Raw genomic sequence first — 13597 nt, 5'->3', positions numbered from 1 at the left:
CACAGATTGCTCCAAAAGTTAATAAATCAGAGTATGTTCAAGGAAACTCGATAATGCAGACCAGGTCCCTTTACTGCTTGCCAGACCCTGGTCTCATTTACACAGGGGGCCATTGGGTGTCCCAGGTTTTGCACCTCTGGATGGAGAGAAGAAACCTGGAGTGGCCCTTGCTGATGTCTCAGAGTTCGAAATTACAGAGCGGGTTGTCTTCACACTTGTGATTTCAGTGGGATGTGGAAAGGGTGGATGTGGAAGGGATGCAGAAAGCTCTGCCATGGGGCGGTGACCAGGCAGAAGGACCTCAAATGTACCCAGCAAAAAGGCATTTTGTCCAGATACTGCCCAGCATCGTGATTGTATCTTCAGCACTGGGGATGCTGAGCATCTGGATGTCACACAAGCTGGTGGCACGGCAGACGTCAGCACTGCTGGGGTGGCCCAAGGGGAACCGTGTCGTTCTGGAGGTCCCCAGCTGCCTGGACACAGAGGCAGATCCTTCCAAAACAGGGTGATGCAAACCTGTAGACTGCTGGGGTTGGCAAGGGATGCAGCTGAAGAAGCAAATCCTGGAGCTCAGGGTATGTGAAGAGAGGCTGAGAGCTGGGTGGGTGCAGAGGGAGAGAAGGCAAAGGGGATTTTGTCGCTCTCTGCAGCTCCGTGCTGGGGGGGTACAGAGGAGACAGAGATGGGCTCTCCTCAGAGGTGCCCAGGGATGGGACAAGAAGCACTGGTCCAAAGTGTAACATGGGAAATTGTGATTCACTATCCTAATCTCCTGAGGAATGATGTTTTCTGTAGTACCCCTGTCCCATTTATTTCTAATGAGCATCTGACATAACAATTTTCCCAAGCTCCCAGTGAGGCTGAGGAGTGTGTTGGAGATTGGCACCCATTCACTGACCCAGAGGAGCACCCAACTTAAATGAGGTGCCTGATTTTGAATAGTAGCTGCACTGGGGCTTCTCCCTAACCCATAGAAAAAGACAGACATCTGCAGTGAAGTCTGAATCGCTCGCTGAAGGTTTCTCCAGTGACCACAGAGAATTTCTGGAGCAGCCACAGTCCTAGCCAAGGAAGTCTCATCTCATTTAAAGGTGATGAATCCTGTGGTTCTTGTGCCGTGACTGCTATAAATAAGAGGGTCAAGTCCTCCTTGCTGGCCCCAAGGCTCCTACAAACTGATCTGATGTCATATGATTGAAAATCATCTATCAGTTTAGTGTCTTAGTCTTCCGAGATGCTGCTGGAAAAAAAAGAGAAAAATATCAGCCCCTGAAAACTGTTCAGGGAAGAAACAGAATGACCAGATGTGGGTATCTCTAGGTTTGCTTTATTAACAACTCAGAGTTGGGCCAACACGGCAGTAAATGGCAAATGTCTGAAGGACTCACACAGTCTATATACTATATCTACATCTATCACCTAAGTTCAAAGTCTTTTTAAGTTTCCACTCAACCTTTTAGTTCTTGATTCTCATAATTTATTAAAGTCCACTACAACCTCCTGTCTCAACTGAATTCTTCCCTTCTGGTTCCAGTCCTTGTTTCAGTTTCAGGGTCATCTTTCAGGTCATCATCTTCTTCATCTTTCTTCCGCTAGTTTTCATCTCACACAATTCTGAGAAAGACTTCAAGATGTTCTATTAAAAGCTTAGGTAGCGCAAGGAGTTTCTGTATACTAAAATCTCTTAAACTAGCAAAACACCTGTGTTTAGTCAATTAATCATCCTTTGTTAAACCTGTCTCTGTGTGATTAGCTTGACTGGGTTTTAAACCAGCCTTGGATTGGGACTATACAAGAAGCAGGATAAGAATACTTTTCAGGCCTGTTGAGCAGCCTTCAGGTTGCTTTAGTAATATTACAAGACTGCTAAGTCCTGAACACATTTCACTAGGCCTTAAAATCTATTTCAGATATACCAGAGGTTATATTAAAATTCTTCTACAAAACCTATGGTTTGAACATGGAGTGAGAGAATTTTATAGATGCCTCTTGGGCTGGCACTGAAATCTGACTTTGCCCTCCGGAAATGACCAGAACTTGAGGGCAGCTTCTTCTGTGGTGAAACTCCAGTTCTCCACCCAACAGGGAAACCTTTCTACAGGTGAAAAGACATTTCCAGTGCCTGGAAACTGGATGTGTTCTGGTGTCGTTGTATACTCACCTTTTACCCACCAGGTTGGTAGTACTACAGTGGCAAAAACCAGCATTGGACAACTCCCCCTTCACAAATTGCATGGCCAGCTACTACATTTAAACTAATCTACTGCTCTGTCTGTTTTACTTGCTATCTGTTGTCTCACTGGTAATCTGTCATTTTACTGCTTTGGGAGTAATCTCTTCTTCTATTGCTTGCTGAGGTCGTTTGCTGATTTCACAAGCGAGATATCGCTCTTCCTGTTTTTTAATGATGATCTACCACTCTTATAAATGATCTGCTGGAGTCCCAGACATTCAGCAGCCCACCTAAAGCTGTGCCTTCCAGAGGACTGCTCACCATCTAGATGGCCAGATATGCATGTGCTGTCAATCTGATATATCCAGGATGAGTTAGGCTAATGCTTAGTGGTGTATTTCTTACACAAAGATCCTGGCCAAGTCAAGACGCCGTTTGGGGAGGTTCTGGATGGCCCATCACACTGTAGGAGAAGAAGAATGAGATTGTTTCCCATGGTCTCGTGGGACCACGCTCCCTGCTTGACCCAAAGGTTTGGGTCTCCAAACCTTTGACTCTGTGATGACCAGCAGAGAGCCTAGCAGCAGCACGCCCAGACAGCAGCCTGGCTGACTGAGGACATGTGGAGGCCAACCATATGCTATGTCAGGGGGTGCAGGTCTGATGAATGTCAGAGTCCAAGTCCTGAAGGATGAGGAAAAAAATGTTCATACAGCTCTGTGTAAATCATAATTTTTCATCTGTAGACAAGGAGGCTACAGGGAGGGGGTCTGGGAAACACAGAGGTTAAGTGACTTACCCCAAGCTGCAGAGCTGCAGAGGATAGAGATTTTCAAACTTGCAGACTAGTCACTTGGTCACTGGGCCTCAATTTAATTAGCTGGTGTGTTTTTATTTAAGAATGACAGCGCATTATGTTTCCTTGTAATTCATGGACCCCACCCCACTGTGTGCAGATACAGATCAAAGAGATGGCTCCTGCTCACAGCCTTGCTGCTAGAAATGGTTTCTTTTCATGCCTTAAATCTGAGAACATCAACAGTATCTAAAACATTCAGCAAATGATTTCTTCTCTATTTAAAAGCAGACTCCCTTCAAATGATTTCCTCTTCCTTTGGTGCAGGTTTCTGCACTCCGAAAGCTCCACGCGGGGCCCTCAGAAATAAATCAGATCCCAAGCGTTCAGCCCCATTGCTCATTTTGCAGATCCGTGTTTTGCAGGCAGACCCTTTCCACTGCAAACAGCAGCCTGCTCACAAACGCTGGCAAAATAAAAGTAATTTCTGAAACCGCTGGCCACCAAATCCCTGCCTAAACTTGAAGTGATTAGACCTGGGTTATCATAACACCGTGAAAGCGCGTGACGCCCTGCGTAATATCTGTGTGGGTTCTTCAGTGACACTGTCAGATCTGAGGGGAGGGTAATTGCTGCCCAGGCTTGTTTTGATCACCATTCCCTCTCTCCTGACCTGGGAACACAGTTGGGTTGTTCTTCCTGACTTAAGGGAGCTTGATCAGGTTCAGTGAAAGATGCTGAGAAGAAAATCAGGTCCATGACTAAGAGCAATTCTCACTGAGCTCCTGTCAAACTTGGGTAACACGCACATCAGAGACCAGACCAGATTAGCTGGCGAATAAGCTATTTATACCACGAGCACTCAACCCGATGGTTCTCTTCCAGCTTTGCTCTCTTCAACTTTCCCTTGTCTGCAGAAAGCAAGGGCTATTCTGCAGCCAAGCCCTTTCCAGTAGACAGTTTGGAAGAGGTTGCTCCATTTTAGAGCTCTTTAGCAGTATACATCATTGCATTGACCCTTGTAGATATCATGGGGGGCAAAAGCAAAAGGCCAGTTCTTCATTATGAGCCGGAGTTTTGCAGGTCGGTTGCTTCTGTAGAGTCGTAGAATCACAGGATGGTTTGAGTTGGAAGAGACCATCTAGTCCAACCCTCCTGCAGTCAGCAGGGACATCTTGAGCTCAACCAGATTGCTCAGAGCCCCGTCCAACCTGACCTTGAATGTTTCCAGGGATGGGGCATCCACCACCTTTCTGAGCAACCTGTGCCAGTGTTTCACCACCCTCATTGTAAAAAATTTCTTCCTTATATCTAGTCTGAATCTCCCCTCTTTTAATTTAAAACCATTACCCCTTGTCCTGTCACTGCAGGTCCTTTCTGCTTGTCCTGTCTGCTGCGGCTGTTAATAGATACTGAGTAGTAACAGGGCAGGCCAGCAGCTGAGAGGCTTTGCAGCTCATGTGTTCCCAAAAGAACGGGGACTGTGGAGGAAGATCCCCAAGCGCTGTGGCGAGATGGCTGATTTGGGTCTCACTGCCCGATAAGAGTAGATGGGAGGGAGATGACGGCCCTGCCACATCATGTCCTTGCTCTCAAGATCTGCATCCCAGCTGCCACTCGATGCTCATCTGATTGGGTGGGAACCAGGCGGAATGGTTCCCCAAAATGTCCCTTCTCCAAACTGTCCTTGCTGTGCCATTAGCACATCTAGGGGGAGGAGCAAACCAGCTGGACACCCCAAAGCTCCGTGTTACCCCCAAATTCGTGAAGTTATCCAAGGATGTGGCTCCACACTGATGTCGGCTGGGGGCCCGCAAAGGGGTCGTGATGGATTTGGTGAGGGGACAAGCTGGTCTGAGGGATGGCACCTTGTACACCCTCCCATACCACAGCAAACACGAGCCAGCTTCACTCTCTTTAATTAAGGGCATGATTTCACCTCCCATTACCTCACGCTTACCACAGGGTAAGAGCATGGATGTGGGCAGTATGACACACTGCAACTTCACGCCCTTCCCTTGGTGACTTGCTCCTGTGTCTTTATGTTTTTTATGTTTATATTCCCCAACAGGAGCAGGCTAAACCACTGCCATGTCCATACACACACACATATGAACATACACAAAGTTTTATAGGTTAGGCAGAAATGGTCCTCGGCGACACGTTGCACAACCTCTACAAAAGGCAAGACTGGAGATTTCCAACCTGACTTAAACTATCCTGGATGTATCACAGAGGGAGGAAAGACCGATTTGTATTTCAAAATGCCAGTGCTGTGCTTCAGGGAAAAGCAAATTAATGCCTCAGATAAGAAGCATGGCATTAGTGGGGTTTTTTTTTGCTGGTGAGGCGCCTTTATCCTGATATGAGTCCCAGATATTAGCACAAAGAATTAAAAGGGGGAAAAAACGATGCTAATCCTGTGTATCAGCAGTGTCTAACCTGCCAAGCATAAATATTCATGTAATCACTTCGCAGTTACCTGGTAACCACAACAAAGCACACATAGAAAATGTAATTACAGGGGCTCCGTAAACTCATCTTAAATTATCACCTATGGCCAGGCACATATTATTAGATATTAGATTCTCCCTTAGATCAGAATCTCACGTTCCTCGTGTCTAATTTGAAATAACTATCTCCTTATTGGCAAGCGACGAAATCTAAATGGAGTCACGTAAATCCTACTTCACAGCTCAATTAAGGAAATGTGATTACAGATCTGGAAGCAGATGCAGATATTACTGGGGAAGGGATGATGGCAGGAGCCTACAGGAAGCAGTCAATGCTTTCCAGGGGTCATTTGTAGGGGAACCCGTAGGAACAGAGTTTCTATTGTTATATACTTCAGAGTATGTGGGGTGGAGAGGGGGCGAGAGACCGGATTCCCATTTTTAAGTGCTTTGGAGGTTTTCAGAAGGAGTCAGGTTCCATTGTGGTGTTTTAAATATTCTCTAAGGTTGCTGGGAACAATATACATTTTCACGGCTTTTCCCTCTGCCTCCTTCCTTCTCGTGATGAGGTTCACACTCTTTGGTTGTCCAACTGCCATTGATCTTTATTCCATGCTGGAGACGGTGGGATGAGATGAAAGAGAAGATGTCTTTTCATGCATTTATCCCAACAAAAGCCAAAAGAGATGTAGAGAGATATCCTAGGAGCGCTCTGAATGCAACAGGCAGGAGAGCAGGTGCTTTTTCAGCCCTCTCAGCCGCATGCACCTGGGTTATTGTAGGGAAGACCATCTGTCAGATGCACCACAAAATGTCCCGGGTGAAAGGTCCCTTTTGCTCAGGAGCACACAGCCGGGATGACAACACGTGCAGCACCCCTGGGGTGGCTCAGAGGCCTTGTCACAGCTGATGACATGGTGAAGGAGCCGTAAGCACTAATGCACAGATGCACCAACCTTCTCCAGAAATGGTCAGGTCTCCTCACTAAGCTGGATGAGCCTGGGGACAAAAATATTCTTCTTCAAACCCCAAAGAGATGATTAAAATCACAGGCAGCAGCTGTAAGGAGGGAGGGTGGAATCAGGATTTAGAGGTTGACAGATGCAAGAATACATCCTGCTGCATGCACCCAGGAGCACGAGTAATTATTCCTACAGGGAAGGCTCATTATGGCAGAAGTGAGCACGAAATAAATATGCAAACACTCAGCCAAGAGAGAGTGAAATCGGGTACAGACAGAGATCCCCAGTCCCCTGTAGAGACCAAAGGAGCATTAACTTATAAAAACGGTGGCTCTGGTCTGTCAAGTCACGGCTCTGACCTGACTGTCTGCCCATTTTCTGCCCTGGAATTTGTTGCTCCATCCCAAATTGCTTGCTCCTAGAGCGAGAAGGCAGTCAGAAAACAGGATGTCTCCCTAATGCATTTATCAGTATGTTCAGGATGGTAATTAAAGTGAGTGAGACTTGCTTTTCTGCTCTAGAAGGACAGAATTAAATGTGGTAGCTTCCACCACTTGAAATCTGAACATGCAAACGCACTAAAATGCACCAGGAAAAAAAAAAAAAAAATATAACCCATCAAAAAAGACTGAGTTCAAGAAAACCACCTAATTTCATTTGGAATCCAACTTGTTAAGATTCCTTAATGTTTTCTAGGATGAAAACAGTGTATGCCCCATGTTTTGTTGTATGAAAACAGCTTAAAAATAGGTCAGCATGTTCCATTCTGTGAAGGTGCAAACACACGGACCCTGGCCATCGTCTGAATGTGCCTGCTCAGTTTGAACGTGGGCCTGTGCTGAAGTCAGAACTCTGAAAAAAGTTTTAATTTCTGTGAAAACTTGCACTTCCTTTTGTTGGGAAAACAAAAGTTTTGACCGAAACTTCATGATTACTGTATTTATGATGCTGGGACCAAATTATAAATGTAATTTGCGTATCAGAAATCCCCTTGAAATTTCAATTAAGTTTGATATATGTACTTTCCTTTCCTAAGCGAGTTTATTTCTGGGCCAAATTCTTCCAGTTTTATTCATACATTAGTAAGGAAGTCTTCCTTACTGCATGCTTCAGAGTTCAATCCTTTTCTTTTAAACTACTGCAGGATTCCCCAAGAAAAAAAAAAAAAAGAAGATAAAACCTATTCTAACAGCAGTAGCTCTTTTTCCATTGCTCTCCATCTGGTACGTGATCTGTGATCATACCTCCAGGTCATTATGCTTGTAATGTTTATTGGAAAAATCAATCTTTAACTTTAAGACTTTACACAGGAAATATTAAAGTAAATTAGGACCCTATACATCCATTTTCAAATTTCCTTTCGACCTCACAGTACCTATTTCTTTCATGAAAAGAAATAAAGATTTTTTTTATTATTATTTTTTTTTTCCAAGCTGTTCATTTTTGCATAACTGACAAAATTTCCTGGAAATACAATTTGCCCAGCTACCTTAGTTATTATCTCCAGCCCATATTAGCAGCTAAGCGGTTGTTGACATTCCCTTTCAATATTGCTACTAAAACTCCATGAAGCTTACGCAGAATTTATATACGAATGTCAACTCGTTTTTAAAATATGTAATAGGAAAAGATCAGCCAATGCCTTTCTGGCCACCTACATTTCAGAAGGTATTGGCTGGTATTAAAGTAGTGTATACATATATATTTTAAGAAACCACACATTTTCTGGGCCAGAATCCAAGGGCATATAAAGTAGTTTAGTCAGTTATGACTGGATGAGGAGCTAGATGGAAAACAGAACGTTCTCAGAAGGTTTGGGTGCATGTGAATTTCTTTCCAAAATTAATGTGAGTGGGGGTCATTAATTTTACTTTTATTTTGGTGGATGAAATGTCACTTTTCTGGATATTCTCAGGGTGCAATGTGAAGCCACATCTAGCAAAGGCAGGACCCTCTGGCCCCCGTCAGTGCCTTCCAGCGCTGAGGCTGAACACACCCCGCTATTCATGCTGCTTCTGGGCTGGGACAGAAATACTGTGAGAAACAAAAATTAAAAAATATATATTGCAGTAACATTCTGGGTCTGAGGACAGATAGCTTCATGGGATGAAATGCACCGAGCCAGACCAGAGCAGTGAAAGGTGAAAATGCAAAAGAAATGCAAAATGCTCTGGGTCCCTGCACACTCTCCGGGTCTGATCCTGCACTGCTCAAATCTGTGCAACGTTTGCCGTTTGTAGCTACAGAAGCAAGAAGAAATTTAGAGCAATGCTGACTTCTCTCTCTTCCTTTTTGCACTTCTAAAAGGGAAATGAGGCTACTTTGCAAATTCAGTCAGGGCGTTGGATCTGTTTGTAACGGGGCTGTCTCTAGGTGGAAGGTACTAGTGAAGAGCAAGATTCTGATAGACTAGACTAGACTAGACTAGAAATCACAGACTGGTTTGGGTTGGAAGGAACCTGAAAGATCATCCAGTGCCACCCCCCTGCCCCGGGCAGGGCCACCTTCCACCAGCCCAGGTTGCCCAAAGCCCCGTCCAACCTGGCCTTGAACCCTTCCAGGGAGGGGGCAGCCACAGCTTCTCTGGGCAGCCTGTGCCAGGGCCTCACCCCCCTCACAGGGAACAATTTCTGCCTTAGATCTCATCTCAATCTCCCCTCTGACAGTTTAAAGCCATTACCCCTCATCCTATCCCTACACCCCCCGATGACAAGTCCCTCCCCCTGTTCCTGCAGCCCCTTTCAGCCCTGGGGGGCCGCTCTAAGGTCTCCCCGGAGCCTTCTCTTCTCCAGCTGAACCCCCCAACTCTCCCAGCCTGTCCTCACAGGGGGGCTCCAGCCCCCCCAGCATCTCCGTGGCTCCTCTGGCCCCGCTGGAGCAGGTCCGTGTCCTTCTGCTGTTGGTGCCCCCGAGCTGGACCCAGCCCTGCAGGGGGGTCTGACCAGAGCGGAGCAGAGGGGAGAATCCCCCCCTGGCCCTGTGCCCCCCCTGCTCTGGGTGCAGCCCAGCACACGGGGCCTTTCTGGGCTGCCAGCGCACGGGGCTGCCTCACAGGCAGTTTCCACCCCCAGCCCCCAAGTCCTTCTCCTTGGGGCTGCTCTCCAGCCCCTCCTGGCCCAGCCTGGGTTTGTGCCTGGGATTGCCCCGACCCCTGGGCAGGACCTTGCCCTCGGCCTTGTTGCCCTCCCTGAGGTTCAGAGGGTCCCCCCTCTCCAGCCTGCCCAGGTCCCTCGGGATGGATCCCTTCCCTCCAGCGTGTCGCCGCCCCACACAGCTCGGGGTCGGGGGGAACGGGCTGAGGGTGGGCTCAGCCCCACTGTCCATGTTGCTGGCAAAGATGTCAAACAGCGCCAGGAAACGTTCTTGTTCTTTACCATTGATATTTGCCTCATTTTAATATCATTAGAGCTGAATGTCCTTGAGGTTTTTCATGGAACCAGCTCATCTTTGCTATCCCAAGAAAATACTGTGTTGAAAGCACAGCTAAAGGCTGTTTGAGTCTGTGTCTTTAATGATGTAAATGGGAAGATTGCATAATATCAAAATAAAGTTTAAAAGTAATCAGATCCGTCTTCAAAAAATAAAAAAATGAAAAATAAAAAGGTGACATTTCTCTTGCATTGTGGGACCACATCCATCAGCTGTAGACCCGGCTCCTTTTCCTAACAGAGCACACAAGACACCGTAATAAACAGTTGAAAGCAAAACCACATGCGCCATGAAAGGAGGCTGAATATCAAAACCTACGAGGGAGAGGCCAGACCCAGTGATGCCTCTTGGTGCTAATGTGGCTCAGCCATTCTCAGGGATCAAGGGACCACCGCGACATACAAAGCCCCACAGATGTGGGGACAGATGCTGTGGGGACTGTAGCAGCTGGCGTGGGAGCAGCACAAGCTCCCCTGCACACAACCTCACTCCAGGCCACCCCAGACCACAGATGGTCTCCTGGGAGGTGCAACCACCAGAGCTCCCAGTTTTGCAAGGATGGCAAGTTTTTTCTCCCCAGGAACAATTTGTTCAGCCAGCATCAGATGTTAATTTTCAGTCGTGAGATCTCTCTCTCAGATTGACTCTATCATTTATTTCCAAGCCCCTGGGCTATTGTAGGCTGGACTTCATTTGTTTTAAAATCCTCTGCCTGAGACCTATTGTTCTGTGCTGCTGGTTCACAGCTCTGTAAGTCATTACCAGCTCCATCCCTTCTCCCAGAAGGAGTGGCTGGGTCTTTATTTTTTTTTCTTCTTTTTTTAATGTAGAAAATTAGTTTTGTGGTTGCAAAAGAGAAAAGCCCTGGAATCTCTTACTTCTACCCCCCAAACAAAGAGAAGAAAGGGAGGGTGATTCTGTTACAACGCCACGCACCAAAAAGTTTGCTAATGACCTGTCCACGACCAAACGGCTAAGCCAACAAGTAGGACCAGAATTTGTGGCATGACCTGAGCCCAGTCCAGGATGCTCAGATGCAGCTCAGGATTTCCCCAGCATGCCAAGCTATTCAGAGTGAAATTGTAGGTGTAGACAACTATGGAGGCAGCTGACAGCTGCAGAGAAGCCTGATCCAAACTCTCCCAGGGCTCTGTGACGTCTGACTCAAAAGTCTGCAGGTGACAAGTGATGTGTCTTTTATCCCATCCTTCTCCTGCAGGTGTGGGTCGTTCGTGTGCCCCATTGCTCAAACACATCCATAGCTATAATCTTGCAGGCACAACGTTCACAGGAATGGAGCCTGTATCCTGGAATGACAACTGGAAATCACTGGTGGGGAAGAGAAAATGCTTTGTGAAAGAATCAAGCAGCAGGTTTTACCTGGATGGAGAGTAGCCACAGGCTGTGGAGGATTGACCACTTCTCTTCAGGGGAAGGATGAAGTCCTGGGAGGTCAGGAAATTTTCTTTCTGGTGGGGCAATATTCGGGTGGATCTGGGACCCATTTAACCTTAATCCACCCTTGGCTTAATGTCTCGAATTCCTTCTCTACGTATGGGCTGCCGCACCATTCCAATTTCATTACGCTCCCAGTAAAGCTGCGAGGTCTCAGGGATGATATCGCCATCAAAGCCTGGAGGGTTTTAATGCCATGGCTTCCATGGAAACTTCTCGTGAGCTCACATGCTCGCCTGCATTATTTCCAGCTGTGCTCACGACTCCATATATAGAGCATACAGGAGAGACAGAAAAGTTTATGCCACTTCTTTTCTATGTCTCGCAAAGAGAATGGCGGGTCCTGGGCACTGGGGGAAAAGGGAGATCCACTCCAGACCACATGGGGATGGTGTCTGCAGGGAACTAGGGTGTAGACAGAGGGAATTGTCTTGGCATAAAAAATTTTCTAAGGTAAATCACCTTCTGCCATTTCTCTTAAAACAGAGCACAAGAAAAACATAATCCCCATTTCTCAAATGGACACCAGGAGAAGAGTGATGGGCTGTTGCTCCTTCAACAGAGGCCAAAGCCAACAGGCTGTTACAGACCTCTCTGATGCTCGAGAAGCCCCTTGCCAGGGTGAGTCATGTTAAATGAGGTGGGCATCCCCTGTTTGCATAAAGTCAATCTGCTTGGACCCTGGTGGTTGCACGCAGCCTGGCTGAGTGCACAGGAGGAATCAGAGCATCCATGGCAAACACATCTTATCCCCAGAGTGATTTTGGCAGAGAGGGATAGAGAGAAGCTGGCCAGGGGAGGAGAAGGGAGAGGCAGTGATGTTCACCACTCCAACACCACTCCAGCTGTTTGCAGACCAGGTGTGGGCTTGTCCCTTGAATTGACAGTGCTTTATTCCCCATCAAAAAACCTTTACAGGCTGCAGGGTCTCAGGAGATCAGCAGCAGGACAAGAAAGAGCAAATATGTGTATATTATAGCTGGCAGGTGGGAGGGTGAAAAAAAAGTGGGAAAGTCATGAAGTAGAAACAATATGTCACTAAAAACCAGAAATGAGGTGGAGATTTATGCATTTCAGGAGCTGTCGTCTCCATGGGTTGTACTGTCCTCCTTATTTTTGGGGGCTTGAGAGCAAACAAGATGAAAATTTGACTTACGGTTTGCTTGCACTTTTAAGAGGAGAAACTCAGCAGGCCATAATATATCTGGGATTTCTCAGGGTGTTGCCCAGTTATTGCTCCATCAAGATGGAAATGCAAGTCCTGGGTGCCAATGGACACGGAAATCTCAGCTCTTCTCAGACAAATCGTGGTGCACACTGCAAAGGAGTCGGTCTCTGAGATCTGTACCTTAAATATTTGGGAAGCTGCCATTATAGCCTCGTAGGCACATCACTACCAGGTCCTGTTTGTAGTGGGAAAAGTGTGGAACCAAGAAGGTGAAGGAATGAAGCACCCCTCCCCAGATCTAAAAGCCATGGGGAGGTTTGGGATAACACCGCTGACAACAGCCCAGGCTAAATCTCTGACCACGGGATTTTTCTGGCGTTGCTACCCAAGCTAGCCAGAGTCAACCTTACTGGAGCTGGCATATGACATGTGCTTTGGTTTAGTTCCTTCAAGCCTTGTGAAAACATCTGCTGATGTGTAAGTGGTCCCTGAGGGGACACCACCTGCTATCACTTTCCTGCTCCCTGGTCTCACACGCCAAGTGTGACCCTGCTGCAGCACTGTCACACTGTCAGAGACAAGGACTGTAGGAGGCCTCGGTTTCATGGACATTTTCCTGTCTGAATCAGCCACCATTTGTGCTGTAGATTGAATGAGCAGCCCCAAGAAACCTGTTTGCTGTCAGAGTTGTAAATCCAGTAAAGTCTGCATCATATATCATTTCTTCTCCATCCCCCTCTGCAGGAGCTGGTAGCATCCAGCACCCCAGATAGGTGGGTAGAGAGCAGTGTCATCCTCTCCCTCTGGCTTACACTCTCCTGAAGGCACAAGAAGGAAACACAAACTCCCTAAAGCTCCATCCCCCCCATCCAGGATAGCCTTCATTACCTCCTATTTTTTCTAAAAATTTCCTGGTGTCTTTTGTCTTCTCAAACCCCCTTTTCCAGGTGACAGGGGGTTTTGTGAGGTCCTCAGTTTTGTTGCCTTTCAAATTTCAGAGGAGCTTATGAGCAAGAGAAGCAAGGACAGCCAGGAACAATAGGAACCAGAAGGCAAAGAAAACTGCCTTCAGATTTCCTTTTGTTCTTCTTTACCCTCTTCTCTCTAGCAGAGCAGGTTGGACATCTCTTCCAGACATTCCAGCTTCTTCTATCTACC

Source organism: Athene noctua, chromosome 1, assembly GCF_965140245.1.
Source record: "Athene noctua chromosome 1, bAthNoc1.hap1.1, whole genome shotgun sequence".
NCBI lineage: Eukaryota > Metazoa > Chordata > Aves > Strigiformes > Strigidae > Athene > Athene noctua.
Note: the sequence above shows the minus strand (reverse complement) of the source record.